Source organism: Callospermophilus lateralis, chromosome 2, assembly GCF_048772815.1.
Source record: "Callospermophilus lateralis isolate mCalLat2 chromosome 2, mCalLat2.hap1, whole genome shotgun sequence".
In the NCBI taxonomy this organism is placed as follows: domain Eukaryota; kingdom Metazoa; phylum Chordata; class Mammalia; order Rodentia; family Sciuridae; genus Callospermophilus; species Callospermophilus lateralis.
In genome coordinates this window covers 97,190,359-97,207,811 of record NC_135306.1, presented here as the reverse complement: position 1 = coordinate 97,207,811, position 17,453 = coordinate 97,190,359, and positions in this window count along the sequence as shown.

Here is a 17,453-nt window from a genome sequence, read left to right as displayed (position 1 = left end):
CTGTTAGCTGTTTTACAGGTCATTTCAAGGATGGATGACCACTCTTGTTCCTGACGCAAGCCAGCTCTCCATGCTCTCTTCTGCCATGGTGTCTGTTTGTTTTTTCTTTCTTGTCTTTTCCCAAAGAAGTATGACCAAGACAACTTGGGGAATTTGTTTTGTCTTTGAACACTTCCTCACTCCAACCATGTTCTCCAGGGCTGAGTAGAGCCGAGACTCAAGCATTAGGTTTCTGGTGATGGAATAAAACATTAGGGTGCTTTCTCATGCCTATGGATGAAGAGGAACATTCTGGGGGCTCCAGCAACTTCCTCAGTGGGACTTTGGGCTCAGGATTCCCTAGCTTACATTGCCCATCATGTGCACTGATTGGACGAGTTTGAACCAAACACCCTTTTCTGGACCTTGTCATTCTAGAGAGGGGGGCTGGAAGGAGCTGAGGACAATTTGAGGGTCCTGAGTGCCCCAAGCCTGGGAGTCAGCTCCTGAAGACACTAAATACTGTCACTGATAGAGCCCCCACCGTGCTGGGTTCTTTTGCATTCCTTGTGCTGAGGAAGGATGGGAGAACCTGGGTCCTGGCTGGGCGTGTATACTGTGTATACAAGAGAGCTGGCTGCTGAGGTGACAACAGCCTGCTCCTAATAAAGTCATAGTATTTAAAACCCGTGTCCTGCCTCTCTGACTGCATCTCATTCATGAGCTGACTCCTTGTGTTTATGGAACACACACCTGTGCCAGCCACGGTGCTGTGGAGACAACAGTGACTGTGACAGGCACAATCCTGGTCCTGTGCTGGTAAGCTGGACGTGGGAGCTCACATCAAAAGCAAAGAGACAGAATCATGAGAGACTGTGGTAAGTGGGAAGAAGAATCAAGCAGAGGCTAAGAAAGAGAATCTGGCCTGGCTGTTTGTGGACAGGTGGTAGAGTGACCAGAGCCCCTTAAAGACTGGGACAGTGAACCTGAGGCTGAAGGATGAGTCAGAAATTCGGTTAAAAGGGTGTAGCAGCCTTTCAGCAGAGGTGCAGTGGGCCCAGGCTGGGGACTTTAGAGAGGGCACTGTGGCTGTCCTTGGTGAGGAGGACAAGGCATGAGGACAAGCCAGAGGGGGCCCATTATGCAAGAATTCTAGTTGCCTGCCTGAGGTGAAAACCCCAAGTTTCCTGAAGGAAAGCATTCTATTTGGAGAATAATCACCGCTTTCTGGGCTGGCAATTTTCGTGAATACATGGGCATGGGAGAGATGAGACTTGTTTTCAAAGATACTCCAGAAACTTGGGTTGGTCCCGTATTCGAGCTCCTCATTTCCCACCTGCAAAGTAAGAAAGGTAGATTCAGGGGTCTGTCCAGTGGTTTGGTACACTTATGGTTTGGAACTTGGCAGCTGATGATCTGGTTTCAGAACCCTTTCAAAAGTTTTCTCCTTTAGGCTCTCTGGCAGAGCAAGGCCATGGGGAATGACTTTCTCATGAGCTGGGAGAGAGACTGCTTGAGGCATGTGTGTGAGGAAAACAGAGAGGGGGCCTTGGGCAAACTTCACTTGATAGAAGTTTCTAGAAAAGAAGGAACCAGCCAGAAGAGCTTGTGTGACCCTATGAACTAGCTGGAGGCTTGGAAGGGAGCTGGAGGGGTTCAGGAAGATACCTAAACTGAATCTCAGCGATAAGATCTTTGTGAAATTGCCCCAATGTGGTCACATTCCTGGGGCACTTATTTTTGTTGTCCTTCTGGTTTCCATTGTAGCAATTGCCTCTCCCTTGGACTCTTGGACTGGTTTGGGGGGGGTCAGCAAATAAAAGAGGAAGCAGAGGAGGTGGGGTTCCACCTGGAAGCCTAGCCCCAAGGCTCAGGAGAAGGGGATGAGTATGTTACCTTCCACCAAAGCTGCTCTCTGGAGCACACAAACCTGCCTGTGCTTAATTTTAAACTTTCTGGAGGGAGAAGGAGCAGTTTTCTAACTCCACTGGCCTTTGAAGAGAGGCAGGAACAATTTGCTTTGTAATCCATTCTCAGGAGAGGAATGCATACTTGCTCTAGTAGAGAAAAAAACCTTGATAATTGCAAAAAGGTCTTGACTCCCTGGGTGGGGCTCAGCCTGCCTGGCAAGACCTAGCTGGCCCCCAGCAGGCTGAGCTGGCACTGCTAAGAGTAGTGTGTGTGACCCCAGAGTCTTTCCGTTGCTCCTTGGCTTGTGCCCAATCCTCTTTGGGTGAGTCAGCCCTGAAGCCTGCAATCCCAGCAACAAATCCCACAAGAGCAAACCATCTCCCTTCAGGCTCTTCAGATGCCACCGTGTCACCCCCACCCGCTCCAGCTCACAGCAGCTGTGAGAGACTTGCAATGAGATTCCCAAGGCACCCAAGTAGACTCTGCCAGAGAAGAGGACAGTCACTCCAGAAACTGAGGGCTCACCCCTAACCTCCCTCTCCAGGCAGGATTCTGCCCAAGCCCACCAGTGGTGCTCAACTGGGAAGCCCTTGTGTTATTTTGTTCTCCTGTGATAATGTAAACCACATTCCAAGAACTGACCAGAATGTTGTTAAGGAGGAGATAGGAGGCATTCCAATGAAGAAACAGGAATGTTTGTTTCCAAAGAAGAGCAATTTTGTCAGAAAAGATGAGAGAGAAGGAATGAAGAGAGAAGGGATCCCTTCATGAAAAAATAGATTTGGAAAAGTGGTGAAAATACCGTCAGGGTGAATGGTTGGAGGCTGATGTGATGATATTAGCTGCACCCCTGAGTAGTTACAAACAATCCCATTCTTCCTGCTTCCCCACTTGCCCTCCCCAACCAGGCCATGGTCCCAGACAGCTTACAGGGGCATGGGCTGCAGACATCCTGGACATCTGAATCCCAGGCCTCACGGTACTGGGATCTAGTCTCATGGTGGGGCTGCCTCACCTCTACCATGATGAGGGAGAAGATACTCCTTATGTAGTTTTGCTGTTGTTGGATGTTTTGAGAACAGAGCCTTTGTGAGTTCATGGAGAAATGTATTCAGGAGTGTGTTAGTCAGCTTTGCATCCCTGTAACCAAAATACCTGACATAACTTAGAGGAGGAAAGATTTATTTCGCTCATGATTTTAAAGGTTTCAATCCATGGTAGATGGTGAGGCCGAGCATCAGGGCAGAAGAGTGTGGTGGAAGAAACCTGCTTAGCTCATGGAAAGAGAGGTGAAGAGAGCAGACAGGGACAAGAAATACCTTGCAGGACGTGCCCCCAGTAACCAATTTCCTCCAATATTGTCCCAATGCCTACAGTTTTCAGCACTGCCCATTAGTCCATTCAGCTTAATTAATGGATTAATTCACTGAGGAGGTCAGAGCTGTCACAATTCAATCACTTCACCCCATGTCTTGCTGCTTTGGGGACATAGACCTCCACACATGAGACTTTGAGGGACATTCAAGATCCAAACCATAACAAGAGTATGACATGACCTCTTCCAGCACCTTCTTTGGGCTGGGCCTGTGGGGTCTCCTCTAGCTGTCCTCTGCTGTACTTTAGGAGTTCTTGTTAGTTTTTTGGTGACACAGGGAGACAATTACCTGTTCCTTTCTTTTCCCCGGAAAGATTTCTTATAACAATTTAGAAGCATGTTCTTGAGGCAGTGTTCTGTAGCTCCTAAAGGACCAATTAACACAACCTGATCTTGCCTAAAATTCATATAATCTCTCCTAATAAGAAATGTACTCTCCTAATTGGTTTCTTGGCATGTTTCCCAGTGAAGCTCCTTCTGACATTTTCAGAGTTGGAATTTGGCACCTGGAACTACCCTGCCACCATATGAACCTCAAGTTCAGAGAAGCCCAGATACCTTGAATTGTTTGAGTGACTTTGAATGTCAAAGGGGCAGAAAGGGTGGGAAGTGAGTCAAATGCCGGTAATGGAGTTGCTACCCTGGAGATCTTTGTTTTCCTTGAAAACTTCCACAAGTGTTTTTTTCCTTTTTCCTTTCCTTAAAATAATTATGAAATGATACAATAATATGAGAACATATAGAAAGTTTAAAGAATAATAAAAGAAAGCTTAGGTATTAAACAACCACTGTAAGAAATCAGACCCCAACAAAGTTAAGGGCCCCTGTGGACACATCCCCGTTCTGCCTCTCTCTCTATGGAGGTGATCATTATCTCCAGTTGGTGTTTGTCATTCTGAGACATTCCTTCAGTCTTTTACTATGTTTGTATTGCTAAACAGTGCATAATTTGCTTGGCATGTTTTTTAACTGTCTACACAGGGTAGCACTTTATATGTACTCTTTGAAAAATTACTTTCTTAGCTTCAATTATGTCTGTGGGAGTCATTTATATGGATACAGGTAGTTCTAACTGATTTGTTTTGTGGCCACATATTGTTTCACTATGTGGTTATGAATGGTGGACATTAAGAATTTTTTTTTCTGGGATTTTGCTACACAATTTGCTTTGAAAATTCTTGCACATGTTTTCTAGTGTGTGGATGCTATGAGAGTTTATAGGAGTATTTACTATTTCTGGGCAATGGAGTTTGTGCACTTTCAGCATTATTATTAGCTATTTCCAAATTGGCCTTTGAATTGGTTTTTATTATGACTGGGGGTTTGCATACAATGTTTTCCTTTTTTTTTTTTTCAGGAGCTTCCTTTCTACCTCCTGATGCATCTTACTGTTGGGTAGGATTCACTTTGTCCAGTCTCTGTCTCTGTCTCTGTCTCTCCTGTTATTAGATAGAATTCTAGCAGAATATAGATGATATGGTTAACTTAGGATAATTTGAGGTGAGAATGGAGTAAGATCAGTTTACAAATGTGTAGGCAGGTGTTAGGAACACCCGATGAGACAGAGAAGTACCTAATATGGCAAGGGACCCAAAGGGTAAGAGGAGAAATGGCTAAGAAGACAGTGTTAGAAAGGTCTACACAGTTAGGGCTCCTAGACAAGAGCACATTAGTCTATTTTCCACTGCTGTAACAAAATACTAGAGGTTGAATAACTTGAAAAGAAAAGAGGTTTCTTTAGCTCATAGTTATAGAGGCTGAAATTCTAAATAGCATGCACTGGTTGTAGTGTGGGCTCCAATGGCTACATCACATCACAGAAGATGGTATAATGGCAGGATACATGCAAGAGGGATCATATGGTAAGACAGGACAGGAAGCCAAAAAACTGGGAGGGATTGTCAGTTTTACATTTTTATAAAAACCTTCCCTTGAAAACTAACCAGAGTTCCATGTAGACTACGCTAATTTCTTCCAAGGACAGTGCCTCCAAAGACCTCCTATTAGGTCTTACCTTCTAAAGGTCCTACCACCACATTGGGGACTGTTATGGTTTGGATATTAGGTATTCCTCCAAAGCTCCTGTATCAATGCAGGAATATTCAGAGGTTAAATGACTGGATCATCCTAATTTGAATGGACTGCCTGGGTGGCAAGTGTAGTAAGGAGGGGTGTCACTGGACAAGGTGGATCACCAGAGGTGTTCCCCGGAAGGGTTCACCTTCCCGATGGCCCCTTCCTCTCTCTCCCTCTGCTTCCTGGCTGCCATAAGCAGAACACAGCTTCTTCACCATGTCCTTCCACCATGATGCCTGGCTTCACCTCAGGCCCAGATCAATAGAGTCAGCTCTGAAACCATGAGCCAAAATAAACCTTTTCTTTTGTAAGTTGTTCATTTCAGGTGTTTTGGTCACAGGGATGAAGAGCTAACATGAGGACCGAGCTTCCACCACACCAACCTTTGGGGAATGTACTCAAACCATATTTAAACCATAGCAGACCAGAAACTGTTGGTAGGGAGACACAGCTTTAGTGATTCTGCCTATAAAAGGGGGAAATAATAGTAGTTAAGTCATGCAGCTATTGCGTGGATTCAATGGGCTACTATTGAATTAGCACCGTGCTTGGCATGTAGTAAGTGTTTTATAAACACCAGTTTGATATTACTCTAAACCAAGAGTAAGTTACATGGGCTGAAGAATTCTCAAAGAATTTTCATAGGTGTTATTTCCTAGTCTGAGTTTGTTAAAGTGTAAATGGGCTAAGGTTCTTCTTCTCATAGTTGTTTCATGATATTTTGAAAAATAGGCAATGTGGTATCCCTATTTTTTGTCCTTTTCTGGGGCTCTTCCTGCTCCCTTTTAGCTGGCTCTTTAGGAGTCAGTATGATCCCTGTTTCCTAGATGTTGTTGCTAAACTATTTTTGGGGAGAAATAAAATAACATAAAAAAATATGTTTTTTAATTCTTTTCCCAAATGTTTATTATGAAAAAATATCAGACATCAAAACTTGAAAGAATTGTCTTGAAAGAATAACAATCATGTATCTTCCACTTAGAGTCCAAAATTATTATTTTAATGTATTTGCTTCATCTCTTGCATAGGGAAACTATTTTTCTGGGAGATGGCAACTTGAAAGCTGTGTCCTGACACTGCATCCCTAAATACTTTGGCATGTATTTCCTGATAACAAGGTAATTTAGGATCCGGAACTTCAAGATCTCTGTCTCTGGAATGTTCAATAGCCTGAAGACTATTTCAGGGTGAAATGTCCTATAAAAGGCTTTTCAGGTCTTGGGTTTCACATGGGCCATTTAAATTCTTTTTTTTCCTCATTTATTCCACAAATATCATCTGTGTATCTATCAAGTATCAGATACTAAGAACACCCAGAATGTTCTTTTCGATTCCTAGGCTACTGCTGTGCTGGGTGCCTTTTCTCCATCTAGTTGGGAGACAGTGATGGGCTTGTAGGCTGGGCTGGGCTGGGGTTTGATCCTGAAGGGCCTTCCATGCTGTTAAGGAGTTTGTCTTTTGTTTGGTAGGCAACAGAGAACCATGGGAAAATCATATTTTTCAAATTAGATTGAATTTAAGAAGATCACAACTCTGGTGAGCTGGTTATAACCATGGATCAGAGTAGGAAAAGACTGCTGGCAGCAAGACTAAGTAGGAGGCTCTGGCAATGAGCCAGACTTAAAAATCACAGGTAGCCTAGACCAGGGCATTGTAAGTGGATGGGAGAGAATGACAATAGGAAAATGCAGGAGGAGGTGATGGGTTTTGAGAGCTAGCTGTGCATGGCATCTGACAGTGAGAGGAATAGCAGAGAAAACTGCAGGCTAAAATATTTATTTCCCATCTCAATGACTTTCTTGCTGTACAAAAGAAGTTAAAATTAGACCATTCTTTGACACATGGATATGACCATGCAACAAGGGGAGGGGGTAAAGCAGATGTACTTGATTTCCTCTTGGGATTAAGTTTCTAAAATATGGTTCTGCCAGGCTTCAGAGGGTGGGGATGACTGATTCTTTTCTCCTGTTGCTCCTCATTTCCTACCACACCTCCTTCCTTGCTGCCTCAGCTCCTGGCATTGCACCTCCCTATCTCTAATCTTAGTATTCTGTGGTTAGCTTGGCACCAACAAAACATACAAGAAGTCACGGGAGATTGAAAGGAAAGAGGATAGAGAGATCAGAGGAAATGACAGAGAGAGTCTACGTACATCAGTATGAAGATAACTTGATGGCATTTCAAATGTATTTCAGCATAGGTCACATAAACAGATTTATTTTTTAATATACCCCCTGTATCTTTCAATTAACCATACATTGTGCATGATATATTTCAATATATCTCAGAATGAGAATAGCAGAAACATATGTTAACTGAGTTCTATTAACTCTAGGGACAATTCCACTGGCTTACAAGATGTTATGGCTCCACATGTTTCAGCAACATATGTTACCCATAAGGGATCCTGGGGCTTTAATGTGTAACACACTCTGCATTAGATTGGCAAGTGGATTGGAGTTAGGCTGAAAAAAAAATGAAGATTTTCTGAATGAGAATTTTATGTATTATATCTGTGCTGGAAAACCTTCCTGAAGCCAAACCTCCTTGCTGTCCAGTTTCTACCTAAAACGGAGATTTCCTATGGTTAGACTGCTGCTTTTTTGTCTCTACCATCCTGGGAAAGTTTGACACATATAAATTGCCTTTGAGATCATTAGATAAATACCTAATTGCTGAATGGAAAAGTTTTTCCCAGTTCCCACGAGTCCAGGACTCTACGTCTTGGTAAGCCACTTTGTTTTTATTGCTTCAAAAGTCACCTATTTAGACATGGCTCTAGTGGCCTGGACAATAACAGCCCTGGGAGTCGGAGACCCAGGCTTCTGCTGGGCAATGCTATCACTGAGCTAAGTGACTTTGTGCAAATGACTTGTCCTTTTGGGGGCCCATTTCTTCATTTGTTGGATGAGGCCTTGGACTGGATCATTAATTACACAGTCCCTTCTTTTTAACTGTGAAGATTCATTGACTCCATAAATTGAAAATCTCATCTCTCAGGGGATTTATAAAAGCCATTATCTACCACTTTTTCTGAAACAAAAGGAGATGTGTCTTTTTGGTTTTAAATTTTGGAAATTCCCATATTTCTCCACTCCTATGTGGAAATTCCTTGCCCAAAGCATGTCTACCAGCTTTTCCAACTGTGGGAAGTCCTCTGAAGGTGAATAAATAGTTGAAAAATCTCAGTAGATAGGTTTGTTACTGCCTCTGGGATTTCCTTAGTTCCTCTTAGCTTCAAAAGTAATTTTATATGTCAGTGACCAGGAAAATGATACTTAAATATTTCTGTTTCTTCCCTGGACTTATTTATCATGAATATACCTACCAAACCAAATCCATTTTGAACTCTACACTGCCGCCCAGTGGGTAGCTCTCATCACTGCATTTTCTTTGTACTGAGTCTTGGGGAGAGAAACCTGGACTCCTGAAAGGTGGGATATTAAGACTGCTGCTGCTGCTAAGGGGGGTTTTCTGCAACCATATGTTGTATATATTTATAAGCTATAAACCTTTTTTTAATTAAACATGTTGTTTGACCTCATAGCAACTCCATAAAGTATATTCTATTATCCCCATTTTGTAGCTGAGAAAACTGACTTTATTGGTAAGGGGGAACAGATTTGGTTGGACTTAAGGCTAGAAACAGTGGGAATGATTTTCCGGATCCTCTTATCTCACAGAGGTCCTCAACAGCCGAGTTTCTGTCTCAACTGCTGTCTCAGGCATCAGAGACAAATAGATTTGGGGTGTACAGTATTGCCATTTCAGCTCAATAGCTGGAGAAGAGAAAGAGATTTGGCAAGTGACTTGGGAGAGCAATATCCTTGAGGCAGATGCTGTGTTCCTCCCTACTCTTTCCCCTCTCCTTTCTCTTTTTTAATATTTAATATTGTCTCACATTGTTCCAGGAGAATGGAACTGAGGCATAGGATCTGCACTCTAAGAGCTCAGTCTAATGGTGAGAACATGCACATAATTGACCTGAGCAAAGGCATGAGGTGGGGCAACTGCAGCTTCCTTGGAGGTGGTGTGAAAGACTCTGGGAGCAGAGGCCCTGTGCCTGACAGTTGAGGGGTGAGAGGAGAGCAGGACCAGATTGTGGAGAGCTTCAATTCCGCCCAGAAAGTTGGTGCTTTGTGCTGAGCCATAGTCATGGAGAGTGTGGTTTCTAAACAAGGGAATAGCATTCTGAAACCATGTGGTATTGACTTTTTTTTAGGTAAGAGAAATAAAGGAGAAGAGGGGAATATGCTTTGTGCCAGAAATGAATGTCTGTGTTAATGCGTTGAGCTCTTTGAAACCAACTATGGAGAAGTCCAACATTGTCATGCCACAGGCTGTCTCCACCCAAATCTATTCCTGGAGAGATTTAGCAACGACAACAATGACATATTTAGCAATGACAACCATATTGACTGCTAGGGCTGCAATGTTCCCCATTTCGTTTAGTATGATCTCTATGAATTTAAGGCATTGCTTGGGGAATTCAAGGGATGATGAACCCTAAACTGAAACTGGAGACAGAACATGTTCTTTGACTTCCATGGATCTGAGAGTTCTGTCATTTTCTGGACTTAAGCATGTGAATGACTATTTTTCCTCTTTCTATTTTTAACTACCTCTCTAAGAAAAAGGTCAAATGCAATGTAAAAAATGAAACAAGCAACATAGAAGGGAAAGTGGGAAGCCAAGTTAGTACTGGGAAAGAACAGGGATGAATTCTTTAACAAACCATGTGCACGCAAAATGCAAAGGTGATATGTCCTGACTTATAAAAAAAATGCTACTTATTTGACATGAGTGCTCCTTCTTGATGAATCTACAAACAGAAACACTCATTCACAAATACATAAGAGTGCATCCACAGGAATGTTCAATTTAGTGATGTTTGTAAATTAAAAAGGAAGGATATATACATATATGTTCCATTTAAAAAATAATATTCTATATGACAGTTAAAAAGAAATGTGTTGAAGTGGTAGAGCTATGTATTAGTGTGTTAAAGCTGCCATAACAAATACCATATACCATGTGGTTGAAACAACAGAAATTAGTTTTCTTATATTTCTGGAGGCTAGAAGTCAAAGATTGAGGTGTAAGCAGGGTTGATTTTTCCTGAGACCTTTCTCCTTGTCTTGTAGATGTGAAGACACATTTTCTCCCTGTGTCTTCACATGGTCTATCTTCCATGTGTCTGTGTCTTCTTCTACTCTTATAAGGATACAAGACATGCTGGATGAGGGCCCACCCTAATGGCCTCCTTTTAACTTAACTATCCCATTTACTCTGTCTCCAAATATAGTCACATTCTGAGGTAATGGGGGTTGAGACTTCAACACATGAATTTTGGTAGATATACTCAGATGGAAAGGTGTCTGAAACTGTTAACAATCAATATGTTGCAGATCAGTATAAATATAATATTATTTTTGAAAAAATTAGTAAGTATGTAACATATATAAGAATATATAAACATATAGCAAAAATATTAGGGCAGATGAATGCAGCTATGGTTTGACTATAGTTTTTCCCCTCTGAAACTCATGTTGACTCTATGACAATGGTATTTAGAGGTGGGGCTTTAAGAGGTGATTAGTATTAGATAAGGTCATCAGGGTGGAGCCCCTATTACTGAATACTAGTGGCTTTAAAAGAAGTAAGAGAGACACCCATACATGTGCACACTCCCCTTGGTAATGGTTTCTCTAAACCTTTGAGCCACATTTGTAATTGGGATATAAAATTTTTGTGACTGCCAGATTAAATGATGAATGGGACACATTAGGCACAGAGCTTGGCACCCAGTGAGACCAGTGAATATTAGCTATTTTTATTACCATGGTGATGAAAGGAAAAAAGCCCTTATTTGTTGAATCAAGAGGCATGGTGTTCTTAATCCCAAGTGTTGCCAATGAAATCCTGTTCCATTTAATTGAACAAATAATTGAGAGTGTTCCATCTATGCAGTCACTGTGCTAAAATCTGCAGAGGAACAGAAGTAGTTAGGTCTGCCTGTAAGTAACTTAACAATAGGTAGCTACGGCTTCATCTGTAAAATAACTCTAACTCAAAGAGTTATTGTGACCATTTAATATCTATAAGGCACTTAGTAAGAAATTTAAAGTATGGAAATGATTGTTGTTCTTTATTTTCCTCTCTTCAGTAGCAAAATCTATCTGGAAAAGTAAATTTATAAGGAAGCCCAGGAAGTTTAAATTCAGTAAAAATTAGAAGAGGTATCACTAAACCATGTAGACTGGCTTAATCCAGACATCTTTAGAAGCAGAAAGGAATACAGTCACCAGGTGTCTGAGGGGAATTGATCCCATGACCCACTGTAGTTACCAAAATCCATGATACTCAAGTCTCTTTTATAAATTGGGGTATTTGCATACAATTTATGTATACCCTCTGGTATATTTCAAGTCATCTCTAGATATAATATCTAGTTATGATGTAAATGCTATGCAAATAGTTGTTTTACAATATTGTTTAGGGAATAATAACAAGGAAAAAAATCTGCAAATGTTCAGTTCCGATGTACTTCTTTTCTGAATTTTTAAAATCTGTGGTTGGTTGAATCCATGGATATGGGACCTGCAGATACAGAGATACAGAGGGAAGACAATAACTGAGATGTAATGGTCAAGATGTTGTTTCCCAATACCAGGGATGGAATCTGACAACTTTCCTCTTCAATATTCCTTTCAGATGACCAAGAACTTCTTTAAATACAGCTTTACAACAGAGACAAACTAATAGCTTCTCGGGGTCTTGTCTTTACCTAAAAGTTTGCCTTCTTTTTGGCATTTTCTTTCCTGTCCTGTGGATTGTTTCTCAGAGATTTCAGCATATTCTTGTCCCTTGTCCCCATGTCTTGAAGTATAGTTGCTTTGTAGGCCCTGGTTAGTCAATCCTTGGTTATATACACTGGGACCGTTATTTGTCAGTAGAGATGATGCTGTTGGGTCCGTGATGTTTTACCTCCTGGGCTCCTGTGCTGGCCTAGGTTCTCCATCTTTGTGTCTGGGGTACATATCCATCCTGACCACATCTGCTCACTGTGTGCTGTGGCTGGTGTCTGACAACTCCGCTTAATCCTAAGAGACTGCTTTGGTGAGACAACGAGACAAAAAAGTAAGAAGAGTAATTGGGTCAGACATAGGGGAATACTCCTTCTTTCTTTTTCTCATTCTTCCCTTTGGGAGAAGTCATATGGAACTGATTTATATATATATTTTTTCCCTTGAGGAAGATGAGGAAAGAGGAATATGTACAGTCATGGGTCCTTTAACAATGGGCATATGCTTTGAGGAAAGCATTGAGAAATTTCATCATTTTGCACACATCATAGAGTATACTTACACAAACCTAGATAGTATAGCCTTCTACATACTTGGGTTATATGTCACACACACACACACACACACACACACTCACGCCTATTGCTCCCCTCGGACCAAGGTGAACATGACTTTAAGTCAATCATGGGAGAAAATGATACACTTAAGAGATGTGGTAAACAGTTGCTTGAGGTTGCTGCTGACATAGAATGGCATACAGTTTTATATGAGCTTTCTTTTGTTAAATAATTAGAAGGAGTACCCTCTAGAATAATGACAAAAGTATAGAATAATAAAAACATAAAACAGTAACATAGTTCTTTATCAAGCATAATGTACTGTACTCAATTGTATGTGCTGTACTTTTGTACAACTGGCATTGCAATAGCTTTGTTTACACTAGCATCACCATCAACACGTGAGTCATGTGTTGTACTGTGACATTAGGACAGCTATGACCTCACTCGGTGGCAGGAAATTTTCACCTTCATTACAATCTTACAGGACCACTGTTGTATATGAGGTCTGAAGTTGACCCAACCGTTGTTCTTCCCCAAATAGCTGTCCTAAGGGTTTTATGGGAGTGGGAAACATGGCAAAAGGGTTACAAAAGGAGACCCCAAGGCATGAGCTGAAAAGAGGGGGCTCAGGAGCATTGCCTGTAGGTAGAACAGCACTCATGCATGCAAATAAGCAATAGGTAATCAGAGGCAGAGGGAATGAGGGCTGGCCTGTGGTGAGAGAGGGCTGAGGCAAGGGGACTCAGCTCAGGTTGGCTCCTTGTGAACTGGATTTGACCTTGGGTGATCCTTGCTCCTCTCTGTGTTTGGCTTCCTTATCTGTGAACAGAGTTAATGGTAGTACATGCCTGATAGGTTTGCTGGGGGGATTAAGTGAGATAAACTAGGAAAAGTGCTCAGAACACTGGGTGCCAGGCTGTCCCTTTCTCAACAAGGTTACTTGTCCTGGTCCTCACAATGGGAGGTGGCACCTCCTTGACCATTAGTTACCAAGGTCCCTTTCCTGGGGGATCTGGCTTTTTCTTGGTCAGTCTTCTTGGCCCAGCTGGTGGAGAAATGTGCCACAACTGCATCTGTCCCTGGGCCACAGCAGATTACCCTTTGCTGGGCAGGCCTCTCCCTGGAGCAGAAAACGGGCCAGCAGCCTCTCTGGCTTTCTGCGGTGGACAAGGCCTGCCCCTTCTTGGACTTTCATGTTGGAAATATGAAGTGTGACTTCCCCTGCCTAGGGAAGCCTGAGCCAACCCAACGCTGGACTTATCTCTGCTCAGTACAGTGTTTGTTTTAGAAAAATCAAAGCATGTTCTTTTTCTGCTTTCTTCAAAGGGAGGGAAAGAACAACGCTGGCTGCTTCTTGGGGAGGAGTGGCTGCACAGTTCGGGGTCAGATCAGAGTTTCCTTCTTAGCTCCTTTGCCTCTGGCCTGGGAATATGCCTTTCTTGGACCCAACTCGTGGAATTAGATTATACCACTGGGCTCAAACTCAGGGATCTGCATAAGGCAAGTCTCTCTGAACTTGGCTCTGGGAGGGGAACCTGCCCTGGGTTCTCCCACTTGCTTGGTTCCCCTCACTCCCACTTCAAGACCTTTCACCTCCAGCCCTTCCCACATTCTGGGCTGGCAGCTCAGGCCCCTCCTGGCTGGGCCACCCCTTTTCATTCTGTAGTATCTGCAGCCCAAGCTGCAAAACTAACTCACTTGTCTGAACATAAAAGGACTTGACGCCCCCGGCATGTTATCCCTCCTCTCCCCACATTCCTGTTCCTTCTCTTTCTCTTTTCCCATCCCACACCTCCAGTCCAGGAGGCCAGCACCACATTCTCCCTCCCCCACTCCAGGGAGGGTCCAGAGCCGCTGTCCTCCCCCTACCTCTACTGAGGGTCTAAGTTTCTTGTGGCAGGCATTGAGAGGGTTGAGCCCAGAACTGGGATGTGAACAATTGACTCATTGTTGGAGATGCTTCTAGGAGCATTCACAGTCTTCTGGGTCACTGGGTGTCCTCAGCCAGTACAAGCAGGACAAGGCCTATGTGTGAACTCTGGAAAGCCAGAGTTGGAGCCTACGGAGCTGTTGAGTCACAGCAGCCATGAGTAATCAATAGCCCCTGGCTAGTGCTTTACAGAACTCAAAATCACTTTTCATACCCAGAATCTTGCATGGCAAATGTTTAAAAAACATTTTTATTAATTTAATTTATTTTTTATTAACATGTATTAATTATAAGTATTCATGGGGTTCAGTGTGGTATTTCCATACATACATAGAGTGTGCCCTGATAAAAGCCAACTTTCCCTCCCTTTGTCCCCTGCCTTTCAAGTGTCTAGTAATCACTGTTTACTTTCAGGTGGACTTTATGTTTTAGCTTCCACACGTGAGAACATATAGTACTCATCTTTCCGTGTCTGGCTTATTTCACTTGCCATGATGTCTTCCAGTTCCATTCATTTTGGTGCAAGTGATGACATTTCATTCTTTGTGGCTAATATTCCACTGTATATATATATATACTGTATTTTGTTTATCTATTCATCCATTGATGGACACCTAGGCTGATTCTGTCTCTTAGCCACTCTGAATGGTGTTCCAATAAACATGGGCAGTCAAGTATCTGTACTGAGTTCAATTTCTTTGGATATATACCCCAAAGTGGATGTCTGCATCGTACAGTTAAGTCTATTTTTGTTTTTATTGAGGAATCTCTATACTTTTCTTCATAGTGGCTGTACATTCCCGTAACAGTGAATAAGAGTTTCTTTTTCTCTATATCCTTGCAGCATTTGTCATTTTTGGTTTTGTTTGATAACAGTCTTTCTAACTGGGGTGAGATGGAATCTCATGTCATGTTGATCAGGTACTCATTACCCAGATCCAAAGAATCTGAACTTTCTGCTGCTACAGTTCCCCAGCTCTCCTCCCCCAATTCAACTCTGTCAATACTCTTCTCTTTAACTTACGAACAATTGATGACTGTTTAGATGAATTTGGCACATGCTCCTCTGCCACAGGAAACAGGAAACCAATGCTATGTTCATGGCTTATTATGAAGGCTTAAGGTTTATACTCGGGAGTCATGTTCTGTTGTACTAAAGAGCTTAATCCAATGGCAAATCATTGTCAGAAAGAACAGCCCCACCTAATGCCAGATAGAAAATAGTTGTTTTAGGCAGGACTTTTACTACATCCAACCAGACAACATTCGATAATGATGTGGCTGGCCAGTTTATACAGCTGCTTGGCATTGGATGGCAGCTGGGGACTAGCTCTTTATGGCAAACCCTTTCCAATCCTCCACCAAAAGCAGTGTGTCTGTAGATTAAGGGTTCTTCAGCAGCTTTACTGATTTAGTAATCAGACAGTCAAGGATGTGGCTCACAGTGTTATTCACCAAGTTTTTTTTTTTAAAGAAATGACACCATAATTCCTTCTAGAAGGCAGCTCAGGGAAAGGGTCTGTCTTTCCTGATAACTGATATGATCTTTTTTATAACACTATTGTGTTTTGCTTTTTGCCTTGGCTACCAGGAAACTTAGCACTAAGTTTAGAGCTCAATTAGGGTGACTGTTTCACCTACGATTTCAGTTAACTTATCTGTTCACATTTCCTCTATATGATTTCCGATTTCTCCTTTTTATCTTTATATGCCTAGGGCACAGAGCTTTTATTGTATCCAAGCCTCATTTTCATTTCTTTAAAATTAGGAGTGGTAGAAAATGAAAAACAAAAGCAAACAGAATTCAGCTGCACCTTACATGTGAACCCCGTTCATAGAGCTTTGTTTGTAGAGACCTATAGGGGTTAAAGTAGTAGCCCATGGTCCTGTGCTCAGCAAACGGTGGAGATAATCAGATCTTATATATATGCAGAACATTTATGCTTTATAATCTATAGTTTATACTTTTAAGAGGCTTTTGTGTCAATTTGTGCTTGACTTATTCTTTCAACATATACTAATTTCCTACTTTATTTGTATCATCCTAAGCACTATGGGTAGACCAATAAAGATAAAACAAATACTTATCTTTAGAGAATTTATAGTTTACTAGGGCATATCAGACATGTTTATCTAATTGTAACACAAGATAAAAAAGTGTGGGAGTGTATTAGATAAAGTTTATTGGGGCTGAAAAGAGAAAGAAATTACAGTATTTGGAAATGAGCTATGAAGACAGATTTTTGTATAGATGGTTGGCATTTAAGCTGATGCTTAAAAGAGAGGGAAGGTATAGATAGCTGGATCTTATATAGCTGTTATTATCCTCACTTTACAGAGGAAAAAATCAATAAAAATAAAAAAATAAGAAAAAAAACAATAAAAATATAATTATCCCATCTGCCTCACCATGTTGAAAGTTGATTCTGTGGATTTCTGGTAACTAAAGGCTGGATGATTTTTATTCTTGGTGACAACTACCTTTGGCCTTCTGCATCTGCAGGTTCTGCATCTATGGATTCAACCAGTTGTGAACTGAAAATATTTGAACCATCTTTACATAACTAGAATAAACTCCACTTGGTCATGGTGTATGATTGCATTGGGGACTAGCTCTTTATGGCAAACCCTTTCCTTGTTGGATTGGATTTGCTAAAATTTTGTTGAGAAATTTTGGGTTATATGTTTACAAGAGATCAGTTGGTCTGCACTATTTCAATGTTTGTCTGTCTGGTGTTAGGGTAAACCTGGCCTCATAGAATCAATTCAGAATTAGAGACTATTCTTTCTGCTTCTATTTTCTGAAGGAAGTTGTA